This window comes from Triturus cristatus, chromosome 8 (genome assembly GCF_964204655.1).
Source record: "Triturus cristatus chromosome 8, aTriCri1.1, whole genome shotgun sequence".
Taxonomy (NCBI): Eukaryota; Metazoa; Chordata; class Amphibia; order Caudata; family Salamandridae; genus Triturus; species Triturus cristatus.
In genome coordinates, this window is record NC_140591.1 from 977319233 (window position 1) to 977346007 (window position 26775).

At 42.9% G+C, this 26775-nt stretch overlaps 1 protein-coding gene across 10 annotated transcripts in view; it reads left to right on the top strand.

Moving 5' to 3' along the window:
• MAP7D2 (MAP7 domain containing 2) overlaps window positions 1–23314 on the top strand; it is a 459602-nt gene extending 436288 nt beyond the window's left edge. For all 10 annotated transcript variants that reach the window (XM_085622503.1, XM_085622504.1, XM_085622505.1 and 7 more), the window contains one exon: window positions 21667–23314. The gene's annotated coding sequence lies outside the window, so the exon portion shown is untranslated. The remainder of the gene's footprint in view (window positions 1–21666) is intronic.
• The last annotated feature ends 3461 nt before the right edge of the window (window positions 23315–26775 follow it).

The following is a 26775-nucleotide window of genomic DNA, read 5'->3' on the forward strand; positions in this document are numbered from 1 at the left end:
GGCATATATTAAACTCTGGACAACAGTCTAACCCACTGCCCAAACCCATGTTTGCGTTTCGCAGAAATAGAAACTTACGCAACATCCTGGTTAAGACTAAAATGGAGGATGTTAAGCAACTCAATCAGAGATGCATCACGGGTAGCTTACCGGTTGAGGGCAACCACAAATGTGGTAATTGCCATGCTTGCAGCACGGCCTTGGTTTCAACGGAACTCCTATGGGACAAGCAAAAATTGTTGTCTGCTGGGATTACGCTCTCGGGCCAAGGGGGACAAACACCTTCATTGCTTCATTGATCTGGCGTAAGTTTTGTTTAAACATCAAAAAGCCCTGGCATGGAAGGCCTTCCTCTCCCAAACTCAGGCGTTGGCTCGGCGTGTTGCTGACATGGACCAGAGCAGCAGCAGCCCATCTTGTTTTTTTTTTACAATGAGACACCTATAGCATTGTAAATACGGAACGGGGTCTCAAATCGAAACTGGCCCTTTGATGTTGCTCGTTTAGCCTATCACCGATGGTAGCTGTGCCAAGCTGTGACTGGATTTCCTTATCACGTGACTAGCCGTCGTTGCTAACGGGCATTCCGCTAATAGGCTTCTCGCATTACATGTACGTGCAGAATCTAGGTTGTATGTCATGCGAGGTTGCACGGTTGCCAAGGATTACTTCTCTAATGTATACTTGTCATCACCGTTCACCTACTAAAGTTGGTTAGAGTCGAAAAGCAAAGTGAAGGATATCGGGCTTTAAAGGCCATCTGCGGGCAGGTTGGAGGTAAGGGCAGGTTCGCCAATCTGTTCTCTTTCATGAGGCTCGGTATGTCCGTAGGTAGCAGCTTCTGCTATGAGCTGCCTTTAGAAGCAGCAGCTCCATTAAGAACAGCCCCAAACTCAGTGGTCTTCCTCTACCTTATACTATATTTAACTGCCTAGTAGTAAGTCGATTGTGTAGGGTACACTTTGTAGTAGCCACTAGTTCATAGTTACCGATATTTCAGGTTGCTTATGTGTGACAGTTCTAAGATTTTACTGTGCGTACGAGTGACATTGTACTGCCAAATGTGTGACGCTTTCTCATAAGTAAATGTTTTCTGTTACTAGGGTGTGTGGAAGGGGTAGTGGTCTTTGGTATTTCTCAAAGTGATCAGGCTTGTTCTCCCCTTTGCACCTCTTACCTCTGCAGTCTCTCACACTATGGCCCTTTTTCTCCCCCACATCTTCTTTGAAATCCTTCATCTGCATATCTTGCATGTCATCTCCTATCTGGTAATCACGTTCGTTTCACTCTGTATTCTGCACCACACATCCACCCATTTTCTCTTCCCTCATCTGAAGACAGATCATTTTCTTTATATTTGTGCAGTGTCAGTGTTTTGACAGCTGTGTGTGTATACCTCCTTCACACGCTCCTGTAAAATGGCAATTACAATTGGCACATGTGTGAACATTGCTCTGTGTGGTATGCGAAGAGACCAAGTACCGGATGAGCTTGTAGCGTAAACAACTGTATCACTCACTAAAAGGCAGCATGATAAACTTTTAAGATCTATCAATTGTGCCCACGTTAATATTTGTGATGCAACTTAAAACAGTTATGTGTAATGTCAAGAGGCTCAAAAACACCATTAAACATCAGCGTGCTTCATCTCTCCCAGCTCGATTGAAATTTCATACAGCTCTGTTACAGGAGACAGATCTTAATGATCCAGAGGCTGCTAATCTTAAACAAGCATTTGCAATGCAATAGGTCTCGCATTTACCCAAATTTGAGCTATTGGCATTGTAAATGACAATGCCTTTTATTTATGTTTTGGTTTTTAAAACACAAATAAGGCATTGTCATTTACAATGCCAATGGCTTAAACTTGTTAAAACTTCCCTCAGCCCAGAGATGGAGTTCAGCAAGTTCGTGGTGCTGCATGCTTCGGCGCTGTGTGCGATGAGAGTGCCCTCGCTGTACTGGGAGACCCTGCACCACAAGCTGGCGAACGAGGTGGGTCGGAGTCACAGCGAAAAATACACAACATGGATGACTGTGCAGAAAGCAACACACAGGCTGTAAAAAGTAGGATTTCAAATATTCTGTGTCTAAGTGGGTTTAGCATAGTTTATGTTTATCTAGCACAGCGTGCTAAATACATGGGTAAAGCACGTTGTTTTCAGAGGAATATATATTAGTAAGGTCTAGACATAAATTGTAGAGATTATTTCTTAGTGACAGAAATGCACTTCCTGAAAGCGCACAAGACACACACTTTATTTACATTAGAGTAAATAAGATTTGATATACATCCTCTACTGGAAAACCGTGAGTGTGGAGGGTGGCAGCCTCTACCTCATTTTTGTTGACCTGAGGTCCGCATTTGACCTGGTGCCACGAGAAAATCTATGGAGAGTTCTCCAGGAACTCGACGTCCCTCCGTATCTTCTGGATGTCCTGAGAAGGCTCCATACAGAAAATTTTGCCCAGGTTAGATGTGGGTAATATGGAGAGTTGTCTGCACGTTTCCCCGTGAACAGAGGAGTTCGCCAGGGATGCGTGCTGGCGCCCACCCTGTTCTGTTTGTATATTAATGGGCTTATTAAACATCTTGAAGGCATTAAGGACACTGATGTCCCAAGACTTGCTACGGGTAGGGTACCGGCATTGATGTCCGCCGACGACACTTTGTTGCTGTCCCGGACATCTGCCGGCATCCAGCGTATCTTAGACGGCTTTGTGGACTTCTGTGTGGAAAGGGGTTTGGAGATTAACTTAGCAAAAATGAAGTTTATGATCCTCAATCCCCCTAAGCACACACGCCCGAATCCAGTTCTGAATGGCACTCCGCTTGAGCGAGTTAAGACGTTCGGATACCTTGGGATCACTCTTCAAGAACATCTCGGGTGGGAGGCTCAAGTCGCAAACTCAGCATTAAAACTGACCCAAATTGTAGGAGGATTGTCGAAGTTGCTTAGAGGTTCGATCTTCAAGCCTGCTGCGCCAGTGGTAGAAATGTATAAGACACAAGCTAGAGCAGCGTCCATTTATGGAGCAGAATTATGGGGACACTGCAGGCCTCCAAGCTTAACTAGGATTGAACATTCCTTTATGAGAAATCTGTTAGGAACCAACGGGGTGCTTGGGGGCAAGCCTATTAGGTTCGACCTAGGGTTGCTACCTGTGGAGGAGGAGGTGGCGTTGCGGCCTGTGACATATTGGAAGAGACTTTGGTCTACCCCGGAGTTGGGCTCTTTTCGAGAAGAATTTAAGGGGGTTTGGCCCCTAATTAAAAATAAGAAAATTTCCTGGTTAACCCATATCAGGTATACTTGTGACAAGATTGGTCTTTCTGAATTATGGGGTTCCCCGGAGGATTCATGTATGGTACTCTCAAGGGCAAACCTGGTAGACCAGTATAGGCACTATAATCTTATGAGCCTTCATGTGAATTCTGGTGTTGGCAGTTTCTCCAAATTAAACATGACTACAGGAGGGAGGAATTTCTTGATCTGATCTTCCCAGTTGTTGCTAGGAAGTTGTATTTCCAGCTGAGAATAGGCAGCTTACCGCTCAGGTCTTTTACCTCCAAATGGGAGCTGAATAAAAATACCGACTGCCCTGCCTGTGGTTATCGAATGGAAAATGTAAAACATGTTTTTTTCTTTTGCCCAGTGTACCATCGGTTACGTAATCGATGGGTAAAACCCATCTGTAAAAACCTGGGATTCAGAGACTGAAAACGCCATAAGAGTATTGAAATATGATACCCACCCCCCGATTGTCTTCGCAGTTTCCCTTTTTTTAAATGGTTTGTGGATCAAACGTAGAATCTTCTGTAACTAAGCAATAAGTTTAAACGTATTCCACATACTTTATTGTATTCTTCGTATAATCTTTTTTTGATTTAACTTTGTTTTTATTATGTTGTACTTCTATTTAATGTATTTATTGTATAATGATGAACTGTATGTTATTATAACACACAGGGTTTTTTTTTTTTTCTTGTTTTTTTTAAAGAATTGTATCTGTTTTATTAATTGTAATTTGTACTTTTATGGCCTTTGTGGCCGAAATAAAGACTTTGATGATGATGATATACATAGGAAACATTCAGATTTCACAAAGAGAAGACGCCTTTTATACATGAGGGAGCAGGTGATACATAAATGAGGAAATACTAAATTCTTTATTTGCGTCCTCCATGTTTAGGGTTATAGATCGCTTTTGATATTGCATTTTGTTTTTACCAGCACATGACCTTAAAATGGCTAATCTTTAACATTTCAATGCCTCATCACTCAGACCCCAAAATGTACTAAAACACACACACACTCTTAGAATTTGGTCTAATTGCTTGGTATAGTCCCTGATGCGTCCTTCTATGCAACTCCCTGTTCTACCCCCTCCTCAAAAACATCCCATGTGTGTATCCAATGCTTCTTTCAGTTGTAGTGTCTTCTGCACACATCTCCAAACCCGTGCCTTTGGGTCATTTGCGAGTGTTTTACCTATTTGCATTGTAAATGACAATGCCTTTTATTTATGTGTTGTTTTTCTAAACAGATAAATAAAAGGCCTTGTTATTTACAATGCCAATAGCTTAAACTTTCGCAAATGCGAGACCTATTGCATTGTAAATGCTTGTTCTTTTCTCTCTTCATGTATGTACTGTTGGTATGCATGTTCGTGATTTCCCCTGTCCTCCTCTCCCTGTTATTGATGATTCAGGAGCCCTCTTACGTTTAGTAGTGCGCAGTAAAACCAGTTCCTTCTTCATCCCTACCGATATTGTAGGGAGATCTGCCTCATTTACAGGTGTAATACCTGACCTAGCTTGTGTGCATAACTCTATGTAATATTCTTGAACTCTCTGGTTTATTTTATCCTGCGTCCTTATAGCTGTTATGGTCTTGCTGCCCTTTTCCCTGCTAACCAGCCATGCAAACAATCACCCAGCCTTCTCCCCCTTGTCATGTGTTCGCACTGCGTGCTGTCTGAAGTTGTGCTTGTCTAATCTATCAGTCTCCTCAAACATCTGTTTCTTACCCCCTGGTACTTCCCTTCAGTTTGCATCAGGGGCAGTGTCCCCGTCCATAACCACCAGTTCTGCCTCAAGCTTACGAGGCTTCCGGGTCAGAACGGCGCTTGTGAAGACGGCACTAGGATGGAAGCGTACTCGCTTCGGAATCGTAATACTTAATTTACATGGATACCGATTATTGAAAGGAGTTCAAACTCAGGAAACACTTTTTTCGATACATAGAATATCCAATAGAGATTCGCCGAATCAAGAAAGTCTTTAAACTTAAACGTGAGAAGAAACAAATACACAGTAGCTGGGACGGAAGTAGAACCGGCAGGGAGAGCACATAAGATTCGTGTTTTTGCGGACAGCCCTGAAGAAGTCAAGTGGGAGTATTCCCCACGACGAAACACGCGTTGGCTGGGCAAAGACTGGGCATTATCTATAATTAAAGAAACCAAGAATAATACAGAATTGTACTTTTTTAAAAGAGCTCAATATATATTTGTGAATATTGTATACTGATCTCTAAATGCATACTAAATGTGATAGCATGTGCGTAGTTTAGACTTAACTTACGAGTCTGGTTTAAGAGATCTTTCCTAACAACATAAATTGTGCTCATAAAATGTACCTTGTTGTGGTAACCTTAAATGCCTCCTACAGAGCTGTCTGAGTATTGACTGTACTTTTGTTCAATGCAAAGTACGATTCTATACCTCTCCTAATCACACCCCGACAAAAGGCATGCTCTAGTATCAATGGTGGGGGATGCCAGATGGGTGCTGGTGCTAAATGACTGCTTAACCGCTTCTGCGGTATGAGGGAACCGTAATCCAAGAGCACTCTTGCCAAATGTCCCCTAATGGGCTTGACTTTATGCATAGACTATGTAAGAGTACGAACTGTGCAATAACAAATAAAATGAATAACTCAACCGTTTACTGTGCTGCACTTTCCACACTTGTCCTAATCCCTCAGTCACAATGCATAATTTTAGTGAAGGCCCTGCAAAGTGGCCTTTTAAGGGCCCATAGAGCTATCTTAGGTCAAGCACAAACTTGAAAATGTGAAATCACCCGCCCGTAGCATATTGTGATCATTGTACCTCCATAGGACTGATTCAACTTGAGCAAAAAAGGCTTCTCTCTATTAGGAGCATATATACTCAATGTTGGGAACAATTTCCCACAATAGCATACTGGTAATTTTCAAACATTTGACAATATCATCTTTCTAAGCATTTTCGGCTTGGAATGGAATGGTAGGTGGAATCCTCAACAGCACACACCTTCCCAAAACCATAGAAAATACATTCTACATTTGACCACACCAAATACAAATTAGTTTATCATGTTTCTTATATATTGTGTGTCGACAGCAATATGACCATCTACAAACATAAAGCCAGATTCTCTTCCCGAGGCAACATTGATCTCAATAATATTTCTTGGTTATACAGCCAGTTTAGCCATCTATAGCAACTGCAGTGTTTGTGAACCCTATATCTGTTTCCACCCCCTCACTCATAAACACCCTTGCCTCCCTGACTGTCAAATTATATCAGTAAGTTTTCTCCCCTCCCGTGCAGCATTCTACAACCCAACTAATTCGGCAACAATACTAGCCATCTACACGAGTACAGTAGCACCTCCCTTCACCCACAAAACAAGCAAATAAAACCTTTAAAGCAAGAAGGTAAAATATAATGCATTAGTACCTTAAAAAGGCTCTTGTACTTCTAGGTGGATGAAAGGCTTTGTGTCCAAACATCCAGTAAACACAATATCTTCAATTTACAAGCCCGCAAGCTTTTCTTAATTCAAGGTTGAGCCCATCACCGCCATCATCTAATCATGTTCTGCCAACCAGCCTTTTACACCTGACATCCTCCTCTCATATGCAACATTTTTGTCTCTTCTTGTCCATGCCTTTTTTCAGGAGAGTAACTATAATGGCGAGAGTCCCTATCTATTCCTTTATTTATTTGTTTCCCTCCAGGATTACATTTTCAACTCTGTATTAGAGGTACGAAATTCCTCAGGCACCTGTAGAACCCACAGTTGTTAGGATGTCATTGGCGTTTGCTCAATCCTGGCCGGTCCTTCCATTGTTGAGTGGTTGTGTGCACCTGCTGCAGCAATACATCTGTGTTTATTGGGCATATGGGGCAGCTTGGTGTTCTTCCCCCACCACATATCATTCACTGTATGCCTCTGTCTGACAATCACAATATCACACCACTATGTGTGTCCCGTGTATTGAAATTCATAATAATGACTTGATTGACAAAACAATATTCAACCATTTAACGAGTAAGGATATGCATATCCATCTGGACCCCATCAGGCCTGGGGCTTCATTTGAGGGGCTGCAGGCAATGGCTTTTATCACCTCCTCAAGATTGAACCTAATTATTAAGGGAAAGGAGGAACACGGGTCATCACAATCAGAGGGCTTTTGGTTCACAAATGAATAAATATGCCTAAAATGGTCACTCCAACTCTGAGAAGTAATATTTGAGCTCAGGCCATCATTCATAATTGTAGAATGCGGTTTCTTGTCAAGGGTGGCCCAGAATTTATTTGAATCCTTTTCCTTGCCGAAAGTGAAAAGGCCATTCCAGACTTCTTCCTTAATAGCCTTCCTATGCTTTTTGATAGTAAGTTTATAATGATGTCTGGCCTTAAGTATGGTTTCCTTTTCTCTGGGCCTGGAACTTAGGACATCCCTACGATTTGCGGCCTGCATTTCTTGTCAAATCACTCTGGGCTGACAGTATCTACATATTTGGTTGCGATTGTGACGGAAGATTTGATATAGCTGTTAAGCATTTCAAAACATGTAATTAACTCCAGAAATAGGCAATTTTCGGTTAGCACGTGGTCTAAAATCAAACAAGTTTGCCTTGACAACCTTGACTGTTGCATGAAGGATTTCTATCCCCTTCCATCTAAGCCTAAGTCCTTTATTACCAGACTAATTGCTCCTTTTGGCATAACTTGTCGTTGACCTAATGGCAGGTTTATAGTCTATAGGGTTATGATCACTATATCCACTGGAGACAACTCCTCCAGCATCTACATAGTTGGTCAGATCCCTAGATAACAAAAACATGATCTATGCTGGTACCTTGACCCAACCCATAAAAGTAGAGATATGTATTTCATGGCCCCCCTTCTTCTCTGGGCCTCCATTTGGAGTAACACAGAGGCTTCCCTGAATTGTGAAATCATAGAGGATTGCTTGTCTTGTGACTATGGACCAAGTATATAATGGCTGAATTATATACAAAAATCAGTTGAAGCCATGGGAAGGCTAGAGTTATATTCCAGTCCACATGCCATCTCTAAAGGGGAGTCCATTAAAATTAAAGACCTGTTTTTAAGCAGGGTAGCATCTAATAGGGAAGACAGAGAGGTTATGAGGCCCAACATAATAGAACTGATAAGCCTAACAATGGTGAAAGTGGTTGAGCCACACTTGCTGTATGTTGACAATATCAGGGAAAGGGCATTACTGATTAAATTCTGTTATCGGAACACCAACAAGACAATACGGATATCTTGAAAAGGGAAGTCAGCTAATTGCTGGTCCGAAACGCGTATCAATTGAACATTTGTTTTGTCGATCACGTCATTCATGGATATTATTATTTATTATTGCATATAGCAATATACATCAAAGCTTTTTTTGTCTGTTCCTTTCTTCACACAACCTTGTTTTTAACTCTAACCAAGGGGCTAAAAAGCCACTGGAAACTAGCATACACCACTTCACAATGATTTTTTTTTTTTATTACTATTGATGCGGTTTTCCCTTTTTATCTACTCTCTTTATTCTGCATGAACCTTGCTCAAGCTTTAGTAATGTCACAACACATAAGCCACCATCAACTGGTGAGATATACAGGTCAGATAAACAAGCCAGCATAACCACTGCTCTAGAATCCTAAAATGAAATGTAGATTAGAAGTTAGCAGTGAAAAAATTGTTCACTGGGTTAAATGCCTTCCCACTAGTGCAATGATCGTAAGAGGTCGCGGTTAACAAACCAATCACATCAAAGTAAATACGACACAAATCAGGAACACAGACATGTCAAGTCACTAGTATTTCGGGTTTAATAAACACCTACAAATTGAAGCTTCCACCCAGGAGCGGCTCCTCCGCTAAGGTGGAGGAGCGTCGCCCCAATAGTTAAAATGCCCACAGTGGAAAATAAAATGGCAATAAAACATTATTACCATTTTATTTTTCATTGGCTCTGCAAACCCCTGCCCCGAGCCAAATCTCAGGATGAGGGCTGGGCAGCTGCTGACCAGGACTGAGCAGAGAGGAGTGATGGGCTGAGCACTTGAGACGGCCAGCCAGACATGCACACTTTAAACCTCTTAGCCCAGCTGTCCAAGACAGTTGTGTTGAGACCAAGCATAGGTCCCAGTGTTCTTTGGAGCGCTGAGAGAGCCTGCTCCATCCAATCCTTGCGCTGCTGTCATACAGCATGAGAGCAGCACCAGGATTGGTTAGAGGACTTGGCTGGGGCTCCCTGGAGGAGAGAAGAACACCAGAGCGAGGACGGAGGCGAGTGACTTTTATTTCCTGTTTTTTTTTAAATGTATTTTATGTCTGTATATATCCCTGAATCGCTGACATGCATTACATTTTAAAGTTAGACTTTTTAACTTCAAGAACGAAACTGTAATGCTGATCGATCGGCATAAAGTTGATCTAGACTCGGATGCAGAGGCCTGGTTTTTTTTCGGTCAGCACAACTTTAAGGCTGAGAAGTTAGTTGTTTTTTAATAAGGCTCCCTGTTTTCCATTTTTACGGATATTTACAGATAAATACAGACAGAAAACAATGTGTTTTCTCTCTGCATTTAGTTTTAGAAGTGTATAAATACAGAAAAAGAGCTTCTTTGAAGTGGCTCTTCGCGCTGTCTTTCATGAATTTTATAGCCCAACAGCTGAGCAGATGGACAGCATGCGAAATTAAAAAAACAGGATGCCATTTCTTTAAATAACTGCATGTATCAATATACATTTGTGGCATAATGCTAATATTTGCCAGTGGATGTACTGTTATGTGATAGTTGGCAACTTAAATAGCTAATACATGATGGACATCAAAGTATGAGTGCGCGTCTATCATTTAAGTAAATATGGAAATGTACAGTTTTACAACTACATTTTCAACCCATCGAATCAATACTCCTTTGTTTTCATACTACCCTTGATGAACTGGTCTGACAGGTCAGCATGTGGGCTGCTTTTTTAGTTTTTGGGATGGTAGACCTGTGTTTACTGTTGATTTAGCTGATACTGCCTCAAACATTCCTTCACCAAGCACAGAGGTATCCATTCTCTCCTGCCTTACAAAACACCTATACAACCTGTATGTACACATTCCAAACTACCCCGATTTGTAAAATTGAAGCACTTTCTTAAAATTGTGTTATTCACTTGCAGGGTTCACTTTTATTTTGGTTGCATATCCCATTTTCTATCCCCATTCGATCCTGCTTTCAGACCCCTGCAGAGATGACTGCTTCTCACTGGGAGAATCTTGTTTCAAATGGTAGCAGAGTGATGTGCCAAAGGTCACAGAAGTGATGTCAAGCTGTCAAAAAGAAGTCATTTCTTGCAAATACCCCATGGCTATAATGGGCAAGAAGCACTTCACTGCTAGTGTAAACAAAGTTAGTAGAATAATACATTTAATATAACTCATAGGGAACGACACAAATAATTTTTTTGCCATCGTTATGTAAGGAGACTAATATACATATATACATATCCTGCCGCAAATATGAACTAATTGTGAATGTATGTGGCATGTCAGACCAGTGGTAAAACAAAGTTTAAATGTGATATGTATGTCGATAAAAGTATGGTAACCCCCACTCGCCTTGTTTCTCATCTAAAACATTTTAATAATTCCATCAAATGAACATGCTCCAGTTGTGACAACTGGAGCTATAAGTGAAGACATTAGAAACCATTCAATATAGTCAGAGCCACTGGAATTATACGATTGTGCGGCCGCTGTGATTTTTGCATATTTATTCATGTGCTGCATTTGCAACATAATCCATCATCTGCTGTAAAATCTGCAGATTTTAACAAAAATAATTTAGTTTCTAGCTCAAACGTTTCAAAAGTTACTGAAAAGGGAGTGACGTGGTCGCGTGTAGTGGAATGCCCTTTGCAAAGTTTGACTGCTCAACTTGCTGTTGCTTATTGCTATATTTAGGTGTTAATCTGGTACTAACGAGGTGCAACCAATACCCTAGACAGTGTTAACAAGTTTAAAAACAAGCATTGGCATAGCCAATAGGTCTCACCTTTGGGACCTTATAAGTGTTTAGCTATGCAACAGTTGGATAACTAAATACTTATAAGGTCCCAAAAGCGAGACCTATTGGCTAAGTGAAAGTAATCGTGGTAAAGCGCGGCGCGCGCGCCTGCACACATCAACTGTAGATCTATGCTGGCATGGTAGCCCTTTTTGGAGCCCTCTCAATAAGTCTCGCCAGACCAGCGCATGCTCTGGGTCAGGCGAGACCTTATGACAAAATAGTAGTTCCACTATCACAAAATGTGCCGTATTGCCCCACATAATTTGCCTTTTCTTGACGCATAATTTACTGAACCCTGCCTCATAATTGCAGTGGCCCTGAATATAGTGTCCAATGCATTTCGTCTCAAGCATGCTCTGTCACTACGCCTCTTCTGTGCTAACGTAACAAACTGAACCCCTTTAGGTGACTAGGTGAGGAATCTGATGCCTAAGGAGATTTGCACAGAGCTACACAATTCACTCAAAAGGAGTCACCGTGAGTCCAACCAGGTCTACCGTTGGTGAAATATGCAAGGCCCCTGCCTCCCTGCTTTGCCCTGTCATATTTCTTTCCTTGCTGAAGATGCCACAAGAGATAATGAATGAAGAAATTGTATGGCATCTGAGCGGTATAGTGAAAGTGGCTAGTCAATCTTTGAACTTTCGTTTTGTTTACACTCCTGAAATCCTTTTTGATGGAATCTTTATACTATGTTCAATTCTAACCAATGCTATTGGTTCTTTTTAAATTCATCTGAAATAAAATTTGCACTTGCTAACAACCCCCGTGTACCTTTGTGACCCGCTGAGGAGGTTTTCACTGTTGCACAAATACCGTCCTCATTTTTATCTTGAAAAGTTGACTGATATGGCAGCACCAAACCAAGAGAGCAGTAGCCGTGTAACCAGTAAATACTTAAAACAAAGATAAGTTTACTGTAATAACAGCATCCCATCCACAACTGGTGGTAGTCTTCCGCAGCTCTCCTGGCCAAACCCTCACAACCTAGGGCAATTCAACAGTGAATAGAAAAAACCAACTCTAGATCAGTACCAGTGCACAATCACTTTCGATGGTGGGGACACGCTAATTAAGGAGACTTGCTGCTGCCCTAAGGTTCCCTGTTATTTGCTGGGGACACCAAGTCCCAGGATTCCGTGCTCCCCAGGTGGCAGCAGCGTGTTACAGGCGGCGCCCTGAAAAAGCGCTTCCCATCACCGCGGCGCGGGACGCTCTATTTAAGGAGACTTGCTGCTGCCCTGAGGTTCCCGGTTGTTTGCTGGGGACGCCAAGTCCCAGGATTCCGCGCTCCCCAGGTGGGAGGAGCGTGTTACAGGCGGCGCCCTGAAAAGCGCTTCACATCATCGTGGCGCAGGCCGTGCCTAGGCGAAGCCCGGGCCAAGGGCGGGCCCGTCCTTGCCTGGAAGAGGCAGGGCAGGGCCATTCCCCTTTCCTTTCTAGACTCGGGCAGGTAGACCGGAATCGTGATAACATTGATAAGGTACTGTTACTGCGACATTCGCCTTCCTTCAACTATTTTTTGTGGTAAATGTGGACAATCGCCAATTGCTAACTACTGTTGACTTGGGTAAACTCGCTTAAACACCACCAGTATTTTGCAAGATGGGGAAAAGAAAGTCAATGGAAGGGGTGGGGGAGTGGGGGGAAACAATGGTACAGGTAGTAAAACTCGCAAAGGGAAAAAAGCAAAGAAGGCACCTAAACATCCCGCTAGTAACTGTGTACTGGATCGTATTGACACACTCATAGAGGAATGTGAGGATCTGCTAGTAAGTGAGTCAAAGCGGTGGCAGAAAAGTCCCTGACCAGCATAGTTCATCCCACTAGGGATAGCTTAAAAAATTGTCCTGTTATCCCTAACATGTTTTTTAAAAATAAAAGGAGTTCCAAAGAGATCATAGTTGAGTCGTACAAATTCTGGCAGGGAGGAAGCCTCCTCTGGCACCGTCCCAAATTTTACTGAATTCGATGGTCATCCTTCCATAAAAACTGATCCCACAGTTACCTGCACAAACAGATATGCCATACTCTCAAGTCCCCAGCTGGAGGGAAGTAGAGAGTGTATAGAATTTCCAATTGTAAATAGTACAGAGCAGGTTGATAATTAGGCCAAAAAGCATGCTCTAGACATATAGGAGACTATCCTTGCAGTACATTCATTTCAATCCGAAGTAGGGTCTTTGAAGATAATGTTGGAAAACCTAACATCTATGATTACCCTCCTAACACAAGGAAAGTAGTCTAGTATTATTTGCCCAACCTGCAGCGCTCTCACTCTACATAACCAACCAACAGATCAGGTAAAAGCACCTACCCCTCGAGACAGAGAAATCCAGAGAAATCCAGAGAAAAGTGATCTCCACACACAGCGAGGTGGCCAAGCAAAATAATCCTCCTATAGCGTTTTTCTCTGAAAGCAAAGTATTGTCCAACACCAGAACCACTGACAACCCCTTATCTAATGTTACAACTAAGACACAGCCACAGCAGGGTAGGAATATTAACAACGGTATAACCTTGATTAGCCAGCGAGCTACTAGTGAAGGGAGGGGGGACCGTGCTATTACTATGCCACAAAATAATCAGCAAATTTTTATGGTGAACGTGCCGATGCTGGGGCAAAACAAAATTGAAAATGCAGACTCACTGACCAACAAGGCCATTCACTGGATACGGCATGTTAGGGGTTGCCGCTCAGTAATAAGGGACGATATTGTGAAAGCGCGTAGGCTCACTTCTCCCACTAACCCCTTAGACTGTATTGAATTAACTTTCCTGAGTGATGCATTAGCTGAAAACTTATTAGCACTAGAATATAGAACTTGCTCACCTGACCATTCGTCTATCCAGTTTCGGCAAAATCCACCCACTAGTAAGCCTCACAACCACAAAGAGCACTTGGCAGCAGGACGGATAGGTAGCTCCACGCTCGAATGTAATGATTGACTGATTGGAGTACCTAGATCTCTAAATGACAGCGCTGAAGATTTGTTTACAACTAGAGAAAACAGTCAAGGGATTTTGACTTGCGATGATCAAGATATGCCAATCATGTTTGCTCAAAATCAAATCCTTCAATTATCTGAACTCGTGTGCCTAGCAGGGCTCAGTAGTCCTCCTACCGGGAACCATGTAGATCCAATAAGCAGTGGTTATGCCACTAGCAGGGACACATTGGTATCATGGAATATCGCAGGAGTTAGCTCCAAACTTTCATCACCAGACTGGCTTACTTTTATTGACTTATTCGATATCTGTTGTTTTCAAGAAACATGGCTTTTATCTCCACAATATCGGGTAGGTTATTTAAACTATTTTGTGCAAGCAGTAAAACGGGCTAAAGGCCGTCCCTCGGAGGGATTGATCATATGGGTACGGCAAGCACTTGGAATTAGCATCAAGGAACTACCTTCGAACAGCAATGACATCCAGATAGTGAAGTCTTAGGGGAACACCCAATATACCCTTGAGGGCTTGGGCAAATTTGGTTGAAAAAGTAGTGTGCCAACAAGGGATTTTGTTTAGAAAGGTTAAGTTTCTTTGTACATTATGGAAAATTAATTTTTAGATGAGTTCAAAGCTGATACTCAACCACATATTATTTGATTGAATTTAATCAAAGATATGCAACACACACGGGGTATCTTTTTAGTGAAAAAATCACTGACTTTTTATATATAAACAATCAATAAAAAGGAGTACAAATAGACAATTGAATGTGCGGTGTAACATGAAAAGAGAAAAAAATTAAATATTATCCACAGTTCATAACACAAAATATCCAATCCAATAAAGAACACAGAGATCTATCTCATGTTTGGAGAGCAATCAACTGTACATAATGTTGTGGAAATGGATAATGTAGTCGACGTTTCGGTCTGTAAGGGCGTCAATCCGTCAGACCATCTTCAGGACAGTAGAAATTTCAAAAGGGGACTCTTATGAATCATTGAATTCAATTAGAGGTGATTTCATCTCCTCGTCGAATTTGGTTATGCTCGTTCCGGTCTTAGTTGGATAAAAGTATTCCTTTCTGGTGTCTATGAAGGAATAAATGCAGCACTGGAAGACAGTATTCTGAATATACTGTTCTCGTGCGTCAAAGGGAGGAATTAGTCCTTCCTGGATTGAAGTTCTTAATTCTGCACAATGTTTCTGTCCGAGAGGAAACAAATTCAAATCCCGCCCGCAAGAGTTTATTGATTGTTTATATATAAAAAGTCAGTGATTTTTTCACTAAAAAGATACCCCGTGTGTGTTGCATATCTTTGATTAAATTCAATCAAATAATATGTGGTTGAGTATCAGCTTTGAACTCATCTAAAAATTAATTTTCCATAATGTACAAAGAAACTTAACCTTTCTAAACAAAATCCCTTGTTGGCACACTACTTTTTCATCCAGGTAGTGAGGCTAAACCTGGGAATAATAGGCAAAGTCGATATCTATAACATTTATGTGAGGGGAACAAGAGGGGGTAGGTCTCAAGTTTTAGCTGCTTTAGAAGACCTCCGCGAATTACACTCACCAGGATGCAATATAATCTTAGCGGGAGATTTTAACGCAACATTTGAGCCACTCATCAGCGATGATTGTCTCATTATTGATGAGGAAGATGCCCAATGGGGAATTCCAAAACTGGAGCTTGCTCCAATAAAGAAATGGACAGAGGCGGTGATTCAAATAAATTCTAACTGCCTAGAGAAGGGACTTCCCTAGCTAGCCTAGGGTCAAACACATTTAGTAATGGATCCAGCTCAAGCAGGATCGATTACATACTTGTGAGTCAGAAACTCTGGCATACTATTGATGATATGGAAGTAAGGGTTAGCCTTGAAAGCGACCATAATCCCCTGTGCATATCCTCTAGCTGGTGGCAGCTGGCAAAATCGCCCGGTAGAGAGGTTGATCTACACTTGCATGATGTTGTACCCACCAACAACATGAGACAACTTAAATGGTCAAGCATAGTTGAAAACCCGGGGGCCTTAGAATCGATGGCAAAGGATGTTGATCATGCTCTATTAACGCTGGATAATGTATGCCATACTAGCTCAGGTCCTGAGATTGTCACTAGGTTTCATGATCGTTTCTTTTCTCGTATGAAAACGTACTTTACTAAACTACATAAGGCGAGAAAAGCAACAAACCAGAAAGCCAGCCGCTGGTACAACACTGATTGTCGACAGTCAAGAGCTCTCCTAGGGAAGGCCATTAGAGGTGGTGAACCAGTTGCAGTACGCGCAGCGAGGCAGGCATATAAAAAAGTTCATATCCACAGCCAAACGTCTTTGGGACGATAAAAGGTGGCAGGATCTTAAGGAGGCCAGCATTAAGAAAGACACCAAACAATTCTGGAACATCATAAAGTGGGACAGGGAGGGCATTCAAGACCCACCACATAATCATGTCTCGCAGGAAGACTGGGTTAAACATTTTGAATCACAATAAACATGTAGCCCACCTGAACCAACCATGGAAGGTTTAGGCCATGTGTATTATGAAGAGGAGGCCTTTACCTGCAGGGATGTAGCGATAGCTCTTGGTGCATTCGTAGGAGGGAGAGCACCTGGTCCAGATGGCATCCCCGCTGATGTGTTTCTCCATGATAAAACCAGATGGGGAAAGTACATATTGCTATTGGCTAATGCAATTGCACAAGGAGCTTCTGTTCCGGTCTCGTGGAAAGGAGCTAAAATAATTCCCGTCTACAAAAAAAGGTGATAAGTCACTGCCAGGAAATTAGCGACCGGTTAGCCTGATCGACTCAGTACAAAAGCTAATAGGGAGATTGATTCTCAATAAAATACAGGACTGGGTTGAGGAGTATAGCATATCATCACCCTTGCAAGCCAGTTTTCGTGCATCTATAAGTGCCATTGATCGGGTGTTCCGTTTTGTTTTAATACACTGGAAAGTGGTGGTCTTGGGCAAAGGCAGTCTGTATGCTGCCTTTGTCGACTTAAAATCCGCCTTTGATCTGGTTTCCCGCTCAAGTCTCTGGACCACCCTCAAAGAACTTGGCCTACCCAATGAACTTTTGACTCTTATAAAGAGATTGCATGAGGGCAATTATGCTAAGATAAGCTGAGGTTCCCAGGGACAAGTCACTAGCTCCTTTCCTGTTGAGCGGGGGGTGCGCCAGGGCTGTGTTATGGCACCAACCTTGTTCACTGTGTAACAGTGTAGTTGATTGCATAACCCGCGTGAACACTGATGCCCCGATTTTAGCCGGGTCTAAAATCCCAATTTTAATGTTCGTGGACGACACGTTGATAATCTCGAAGACCCCGAGCGGGCTCCAGCGAGCTTTGAAAGTATTTGAGGATTTTTGTACCGCTCGTGGTCTCGAAGTCAACGTGTCGAAAATGTATGACTTTTAACCAACATAAAGTTTTTAAAGGAGGAATTATAATGAATAATCGCCCTCTGGAGCAAGTTAGGGAGTTCATATATTTAGGGGTGAACATACAGAGTGATCTCAAGTGAAATCACCAGATTGATATGGCCACACTGAAACATAGGCAACTCTCGGGGGCCCTCGTCTTGAGCACAATAGGTCTTTCACGAAACCTATAAGACCTGTGCTTCAGGTATACAACATTAAAGTGGTAAGCACTGCTTTTTATGGTGTAGAATTATGGGGACTAGATAACCTATCCAAGCTTAGTTTCTCAGAAAACAAGTTTTTACGGGATGTTACCAACCTTCCACAAAGCACGCCATTGTGCACGCTGTTTCATGATCTCGGGAGAAAACCCCTTTCTGACACCGCAAAGCTACGTACTGTATTATACTGGCATAGACTGTGGACTACACCAGATCTGGCACCTTATGCCTCTGGCTTTGCGGATATAATAAAATCTGACACCTTTCATAAAATCAGCTGGCTCCGTGGCATTAGAGACATTCTAGCCAAAACTGGCATGTCGATGCTCTAGGAGGACCCCACTACTGCTTGTTTTCCCTCAAAAAAGGTCTTAAAAGAGAAGTATTAGGAAATGGAAATGGTCGCATTTAACAAATTAACAACTAGCGAACCTTCTTCATTAACAGGAAAATTCTTGGATTTTAAAATTACCCCGAGTCTGGAACCCTATTGGGACTCTGTCACTAAATCACAGGACAGGAAGCTCTATTTTCAGCTGAGAGCAGGTTCGCTGCCCCTAGCGTCTTTTACATCAAGGTGGAACAATTCAGGCGATAGTAGGTGTCCCAGCTGCCAGGCATGTAACAAATCAGTTGCACATATACTATTTGTTTGCCCAGCTTATGAAATACCACGAAGGGTGTGGTTGAGCCCTATATGCAAGATTATGGGGACAAAAAGCAGTCTGGTAGCGGAAAGAATCCTGCGTACCAATACCACATCCCCTATCTCCTTAGCAGTTGCAAAATACCTAGGGTGGATGTGGATAATCAGGTCGAAATCCAGCCTAATTGATTAAAACATCCTTTAGACACAGTGATTTCACTATTTTTGTATGAATTTCTACTCGTAGTGCTTATGAAATGTGTTTCTTGTGCTAAGGTTTGACCAACTGCTATAATGGAGATTACCCTCGAAGATAGCGATTTATTGTTGTATTTTATGATGTATATAAATTGTCCATTGGTCAAACATGCTTATTTAAAAAAAATTCTGATATTTATTTGCATTATTGTATTATTACCTAATGTTTTATGTGCTTTTATGACTATATTTCGAATAAAGCTTGTTTGACTGACTGACTGACACTCACGATGGTCGTTCATGAGCAGCTGTGTGTGACTGAACTATAGTCTGGTTCGGCCTGGGCTAGCAATACCCTGCCCAATGGACTTCCTCAAACTAGTGGTTTTGAGAATCCAACCATAGAATAAGTAATACGTTATGACGCTGCTCTATGTTGACAAGATTTAGAAAACCAAAAATCTGTATGTTTCATAAACAAAAAAGTAGAATTGCAATTGGCATAGACTGAGATGCACAGAATTACTTCGTTGACAGTGGTCACTAACATAGAAAACACAGACAGTGTGGCACTATGGGAAATTATACGTGCATGGGGTATTTCTATTGTGCAAACCTAGCCAGAACCCCGCAGAGAGCTGCACTAGTTCAATTACGAGCATTAAGTCAACAAATGATAGCAGAGGTCGCTGGTTTGTGGATGGTCAATGCATTGTGATGTATAGTGTTCTTTAAAGAGGTGTGTCTTCCACTCTTAGCTAAATTGCTAAATTGGACAAGCGTTGGGGCGGTTCTGATGGATATGGGGATGTTTCAGATCCTGGGTACATAAATGGAGCCTGCTGCCTTTTCTTTATTTTTACACATTAGTTTGCATTCTGATGGTGTCCTTGCTCTTGATGGTGTGAGCCAGCAAAGGCAGTCAGTGGAGTTCCATCAGGATGGTGTGATGTGATCATGTTGCTTCAGGCCCTGGAAGAGACTTGCTGCTGCGTTCAGTTTCCCATAAGGGGTGCCAGTGTGGAGTCTGGGAGGTCATGGATCAGGGCGTTACCACCATGCAGATGTGAGAGTATGAGGGCTTAAAGAGCAGTTTTGAAATCTTTCTGCAGGAAACTGTTTCACTGTCTTTAGAAGAGAGAGACTTTTTTTAAGGGTGGGAGGGGTAAAGTGTTCCTTGAGTGTGAATCCAAGTGACTTAGCATTTGGTGAAAGTTGGATTTTGAATGGGCAAGATTGAGTATTGAGCCAGGTTTGCACTGCCTCTTGTTGTTCCTGGCAAATAACAGGAATTCTGTCTTCATTGAGTTGAGCTTCAGTTAGGCACTGGATATCCAGGTCAAGTTGTTGTGCAGGCAGTGTTTAAAGTATTGGATGCCTAAAGAAGAGAACACTTTCAAGTATATTTGTGTATCATTGGCATATGGGTAAATATTGATGCTGATGTCTGAACCAAGCAGCTCCATGTCCCAGTCAAAGATGACAGGGGACAGTATGAAACCCTAGGGGGACTCTGCAGGCAATAGGGATCTTTTGGAACCTCTAGGCGCACATGTGAACAAACTGGAGTCAGTTGGAAAGGTAAGATAACCATGTGTAGGATAATGCCGGTGAATCCTATGTGAGACTCCAGAGTGCGTATAAGGGTGGGATGGCCGCGTGTGTCAAAGGCAGGCAAGCGGTCCGGCAGTATCTGGAGGCAGGGATCAGCTTCATCTGTGAGCAGGAAGGCATCATCTATAATGAGTAAGTTAGGTGTCTCTGTGCTGCAGTGTGATCTAAATCCAGAGTGGTAGTCATTCAGGATATGATTAGAATTATCATCTTGGGGTTGAACATAGACTGATTTCGCAATGATCTTGCAGATGAACAGTAGCTGAATAATGGGCCAATAGGTTGCAGTGTAATCAAGGTCTTGACTGTGTAGGCTGAATCTTCATGAAAAGGGGCTTTGAAAAATGATCATTGCAGGATTCTATTGGAAGGTTTGGGCAAACAGATGAAGCAGCGGTTGATAGCATTGAACTTTATGTAGAGAGAGGAGTAAGTGAGTCTGACGAGGTTAAAACAGTGCTTGATTGTCTTAAAGTGTTCTGCTTCTGTTGGTGGCTTCATTAATAATGGTTGGGATAGTACTTTGCTTTGGCTAACATCATGAGCTGACTCTTTTGTAGAGGGACTTCAGTATTATAAAGTCATTCGAAGTTCTGTTTTTCTTTCATTTTCTTTCCTGCCCGCTGATGGATTGTTTGTCAGCACTTTGGCTTGCGCTTGCATGTTTTAATTGGAGCATGGATGTTGATACTGTTTTCTAAAATTATGTTGAAGTTGTTATGAAGGGTGTGGGTTGGATGTGGAGCTAATAGAGTGAGAGATGTGTTTGAGCGTTAGGATGTCGTTGACGAGTTTTTGAAGGATCTAAAGGGTTGGTCTTCTAATTTGTCTTGCCCTTAGTATGTTGGTAGGACGCTGAGCATGGAGATGGATATGGTGAAGTCGGAGCTATGGGTGGTTTACATTGAATTGTTTATGATGGGAAGACAAGCAAGGGTATGGCCTTTGGAGTGTGTTGGTTGTGTGATATGATGTTGTGTGGTGTCACTTGGTTTTTCTGAGCTTGTGTTGTCTGGGAGGTTGAAGTCACCCAAGAGGGTGGTGTGGGCAGGTCGTTTCACTGCCCCATGTCACTGTTTTTTGGAAGTGTGGAAAGTGCAGCCAAAAGATCATTCAGTAAAAATAAAACACTGTTCTTCTGCACATCATTTCTTAAAACGCTTCAGTTCACTGAAAAGCACAGTGATAAAAGCATAATCTAATCAAACTATTTTTTTTCCTTGACAGAGTTGTTAGGGTTGATCAGTGGAAGATGTGCATCTGCAACGCAGTGATGCTGAAAGCAAGGAATTTACGGATCAGCATCAAAGGAAGCTTCTTGCTGCAGCCTTTTGAACACTATTTGCAAGCGTTAGAGCTAAATATACCCTCTAGGTCTTCCCATATGGTATGTCATATTGGCTGCTGTCCTTTTGCGGATGTTACTTATGCTGATTTCCTGAAATTGGACCCTGGAGAGGTAGTCATGTGCTTTTGAATCTGTGGGATGTAGCTGCCGTTAAGAAGCATAATTTCCCGTTTATTTATTTTTAAAAAAAAGGTTTTATTTGAACGAAATGTAGTAATTTACTTTTATTTTTTTATGTTCTTTAATTATCCTGATCACAAGCATCCTGCACAGGACAAGTGCAGCATCTTATGCTGATAGTCTTAGTTAAAGTCCTTTTCAAGCTCTAATATTGAGAACCTGCACTTCAGTCAGAAGCCTGCCTATTGGGGAACCCAAATATTAACTGTTGATCGGAACATGACTATTATATTGTATGCAGTTTTTCATCTTCCAATATTGAAGTGGTGCAATGGCCATGGATACCAGGGCAACAAAATCCCAACTATTCTCAGTAACTCAAATGGAGACGACCTTCTTGACATGCACTATTAAAAATGCTTTCAGTTTCTCCCCGTGAGCAAAGTTACTTCCGGAATTTTAGCAATAAGATGAACAATCACTTGGTAATTCATTGGACAAAAGGTTTTGGCAAACACCGATGTCCTGCAGGTTTTTGTTTTTTAATTGCAGTACTTAGCATGGGATTACTGATCCTTTCTCATGCCCTTTTTGGAAAGACCGGAGCTCACTACGTCCATCATTAAAATATTTTTGCAGTAAAATGGGTACTGCGAAAAAAAAATCATTTGAATGGAGAGTCAGATGGAGGAACAAAGCGAAAATGTCACTTTGCCTATATGCGCCTGTCTGTCCTAGAATTTAATGATAGTTGACAGATCCATAGGTATTTTTACCTGGATGACCAAAGGAAGATGTATCACTTCCACATCCATATGGGAACACTCATACCGAGAATGTAACATGCATATGAAGTGCCATACAGTTTGTTCCTATTTGTGAAATAATTCTGTTGTAATATTTCCTTGTCTCTTAAGAATATTCCTTGTGGCTTAGTTTAAATTACCTTGCCACAGTACTATAAGGGTGGCAAGATAGAAACATTTGGATGCAAGCGAGAAGAAACAGAAACGTGGCCTCCACTGTAGTCAATCTTTTGTTGAATGTAAACCTGACACCAGTGTACAAGCTTAGGAACACATGATCCATGTATGTATATGTTGAGATATATGGTTGTGATAAAACCTTATTTATTTTTTGGTGAATTTCAAACAAAGTACATTCCTGGTTGGTTATACAGTTAGCGTCCGCATATTACCATGCCTTCTGAATCGTCTACGGTTTCTTCCAGGGTAAAGCAGAATATGTGATGGGTATTTTACTGTGATAAATTGTGCCTATCTACTGTCACCTGAGATGTAATATTTTAGTATGCAGTCATTGTATGTTCTATAGATCCTTCAGTGGCATGATGTATGTAGCATGTGTAGAGCAAGGTGAATATACTTTCATTTTCAACAGTCTGAATCTGCTGCTTCATTGTCTTTTTATTTTGAAATCATGTGAGAGCTGGTTGCCATGCTCAGTTTGCGTTTGACCCAGTGAGGAATAATATAACAAGGTCACTTTTCATGGTTGGTACTGGACAAAAGAAGAAGCATTGGTGGTCAGCAAAGTAAAACGTCAAAATAATAAAGGTTGACCACAAAACTGATGTAAAAGCAGGACCCTCTAAAAAAAGAAAAGATGTGTTTCAGAGGGATTTGTTTACACAGAACTTTCAGATATAAAATGTCCTGAAGATGCAATGGGTACTTACAAAGGGAGACCCTTAATAAATTAAACCTTTTTCCAATCCTTCCTCCAGCATGTTGTACATGGAAAAGCAAGGATTTCTCCTGATGAGTTTGGCAAGTAACAAGCGATGATCTAGTGCCTCTAGTGGATTTTATGTAGTGTTGCCTCATTACCATGAGTGAGGAAAATGCATGTAGAGTGGTAGGAGCGAAGTGAACGTGCGCAGTGTAGACCTGGGAGAGACATAATCTTGTATAGTATGCATAGCCGCAATAAAATGACTAACATTCTGTATAAACATAGTAATGATCTATTCCCCTTAACATGGAAGGAGAAGCATTTAGGCACAGAAAATATAAACAAGCAATGCAACTATGTACAGAAACAATACTGTGCCCTCTATGCTGCATAGAATTCGTCTTCTACGATCTTTCATGTGAAGTCACTGGGACACCTAAACTGCAAGTTGGTGTGTGGCAAGCAGCCGGTCCTCCATCCTCTACTTTATTTAATCTCTTCCTGAGGCAAGATGTAGTGTTCTGGAACAGATGAGACCACAGGCTTCCTGAATGCTTAATAAATCCAAAGATCCAAAGAAAACGAGCCACCAGCACCTGCCATCCAACTGCAGATAGGGCTCCAAACTACAACATTCCAAGGCAGAATTTAGGACATCCCCATCGCTTAAGGCAATGAAATATAAATGAAGATACTACATTGACTAATCTTTTTCCAAAACTACAAACATACACCGACAAAATAAATCCCAACATTATGAGCCACTTAACCCCCACACACATCAGACAATCAAGACTCAAAACAAGGAGCAAGAAATATTCCTCTACAAAGGTAAATACATGTTCGAGGCATATGAGCTGCAGATTGTACACTTAGCATAGATCGCCATCTGGTGTTGGGCCCGGATGTTTGCAGTTTGTTTTTGTTCTTTGGACAGTCTTTGGAAGTCACGAGTTCGGTGACTCCTCCTTCGGTCCGTACTGCGCATGGGCTTCGGCTCCATCCTCAGATTGTTTTTTTCCGCCATCGGGCTCCGATGTGATACTTCATGCTCCGGCTTCGAACTTCTACGGTTCCAGCCTCGACGGAAAATCCTCGTTCTTCGAGTTTTCTTCATCAATCTTCATCTCTCGAAGCGGCACTTTTCTCCATCCCGTACATCGGCACCGGCCTTCGGGCCCTCCTCGACTCCGGTCCCGGCCGATGGAAAGGACTCCGTTCAAAAAGTGCCCAAAATGTGGGTCTAAATTTCCCCACACCGACCTCCATCAGGTGTGTAACCTTTGCCTCTCCCCAGAACACGAGGCTAGAGACTGCCCCGCCTGTAAGTCTTTTCGATCTAAAAAGACCATCCGGGATCGAAGAGCTCGACGCACCATGGCGCACTCCTCGACCGCGGCTCCACCGGACATCTTCGGAGACGACGCCGAAGCTTCGGGGCAACTACACACCGAGCAGGAGGACGACGTCAGCGCTTCCGAGGCCGACGACTCCGACGTGGAGGACATCACACCGGCGCAGCGGGTCGTGAGTACTGTACCCCCCTCCCACCCCCGCGCCCAAAACCAAAGAGACTCAGGTTACACCCTCGCCTGCAGGCCTGGGTAAAACCAAGCACACAGCTTCCATCACCCCACCTTCGGGCCTGGTGTCGAAGCCTCAAAAGTCTCACGGCAGCTCGGGCTTGAGCCAGCCGACGCCTGGTGCCGAAAAACACCATCCGGCACCGAAGAAAGTGATACCCAGCTCGACTCCAAAGCCACCGGTGCCGAAGCCTGGACTCTCGGTGCCGACGAAATACAAATCTGTCGGCACCGACGCTCCGGCGGCGAAAACTCCTTCGACGCCGAAAAAACCGGAGGTTCCAAAAAAGCATGGCGCACAGAAACCATCGAAACCCTCGGCTCCGAAAACATCGGCGCCAGCGGACGATTCGGCGCCACTGGATCTCTTTACACCAGACCCTTTGCAAAAGACTCTATTTAAAGATCCAAAGACTGGGCTATTGACTTTAGTTGTCAAGAAAAGACGTCTTGACACACCGGCTCCTCCTCCACCGCCCAAACGGAAGGACTCTGCTACTTCTCCTCTCAGAGTGCCCTCCCCACTACCTCCTCCTCCACCCCCTCCCAGGTCTCCGCCACCCTTACCTTATCACTCCCCGACCCCGTCCCCAGATCCGGACTTCGGGGATCCACATTATGACCCAGCGGACGCCCCAATGGACCCCACTCCACCGGGGACCCCAGACCCATGGGAAGACTACCACAACCCTGACATACCTGATATGCCTCAGGACGACCTATACCCATCCAGGCCGTCTCCTCCAGAGGACTCCTTAGGGTTTCACCACTTAGTGCAGAGAGCAGCACACTACCATGGGGTGGACATGCATAGCGAACCAGTGGAAGATGACTTCCTACTGGACACATTTGACATTCAGGACAAGTCCACGTCTATTTTGCCCATGCTTAAAGGTGTCACCAAGCATGCTGCAGAGGTGTTCAAAGACCCTGTCAGGGCCAGGGTACTGAACCCTAGAATAGAAAAAAAGTACAAGGCGGCACCCACAGACCCTGCATACATTAAGGGCCCTGCTCCCTTAGATTCCCTAGTTGTCTCCACAGCTAGAAAGCGGGCTAACTCCCAGTCCTCAGGGGAAGCCCCACCGCCAGACAAGGAATCGAAACTTTTAGACGCGTCTGGCAAACGCACCGCCTCCCAAGCTGCAAACATGTGGCGCATTGCAAATACACAAGCGCTACTTGCGCGCTATGACAGAGCACACTACGACGAACTTGAGGCTCTTATGCAGCACCTCCCCGAAAAACACAAGCGCAAGGCTCATGACCTGATACAGGAGGGTAAACTAATTACAAACACCTCCATTAAGTGTGCCCTCGATGCAGCCGACACAGCTTCTAGAGCAATAAATACCAGTGTCCTGCTTCGTCGTCATGCCTGGCTCAGGATCTCAGCGTTCAAGCCTGAAGTCCAGGCGTCCATACTAAATCACCCTTTTGACCAACAAACTCTCTTTGGGCCAAAGGTGGACGAAGCGTTGGAAAAGATGAAAAAGGACACAGACACAGCAAAGTCTATGGGGGCACTCCAATCACAGGCCCCTAAACGTTCCTTTCGACGCTCATCCTTTCGTAGCACAGGCAGAGGCT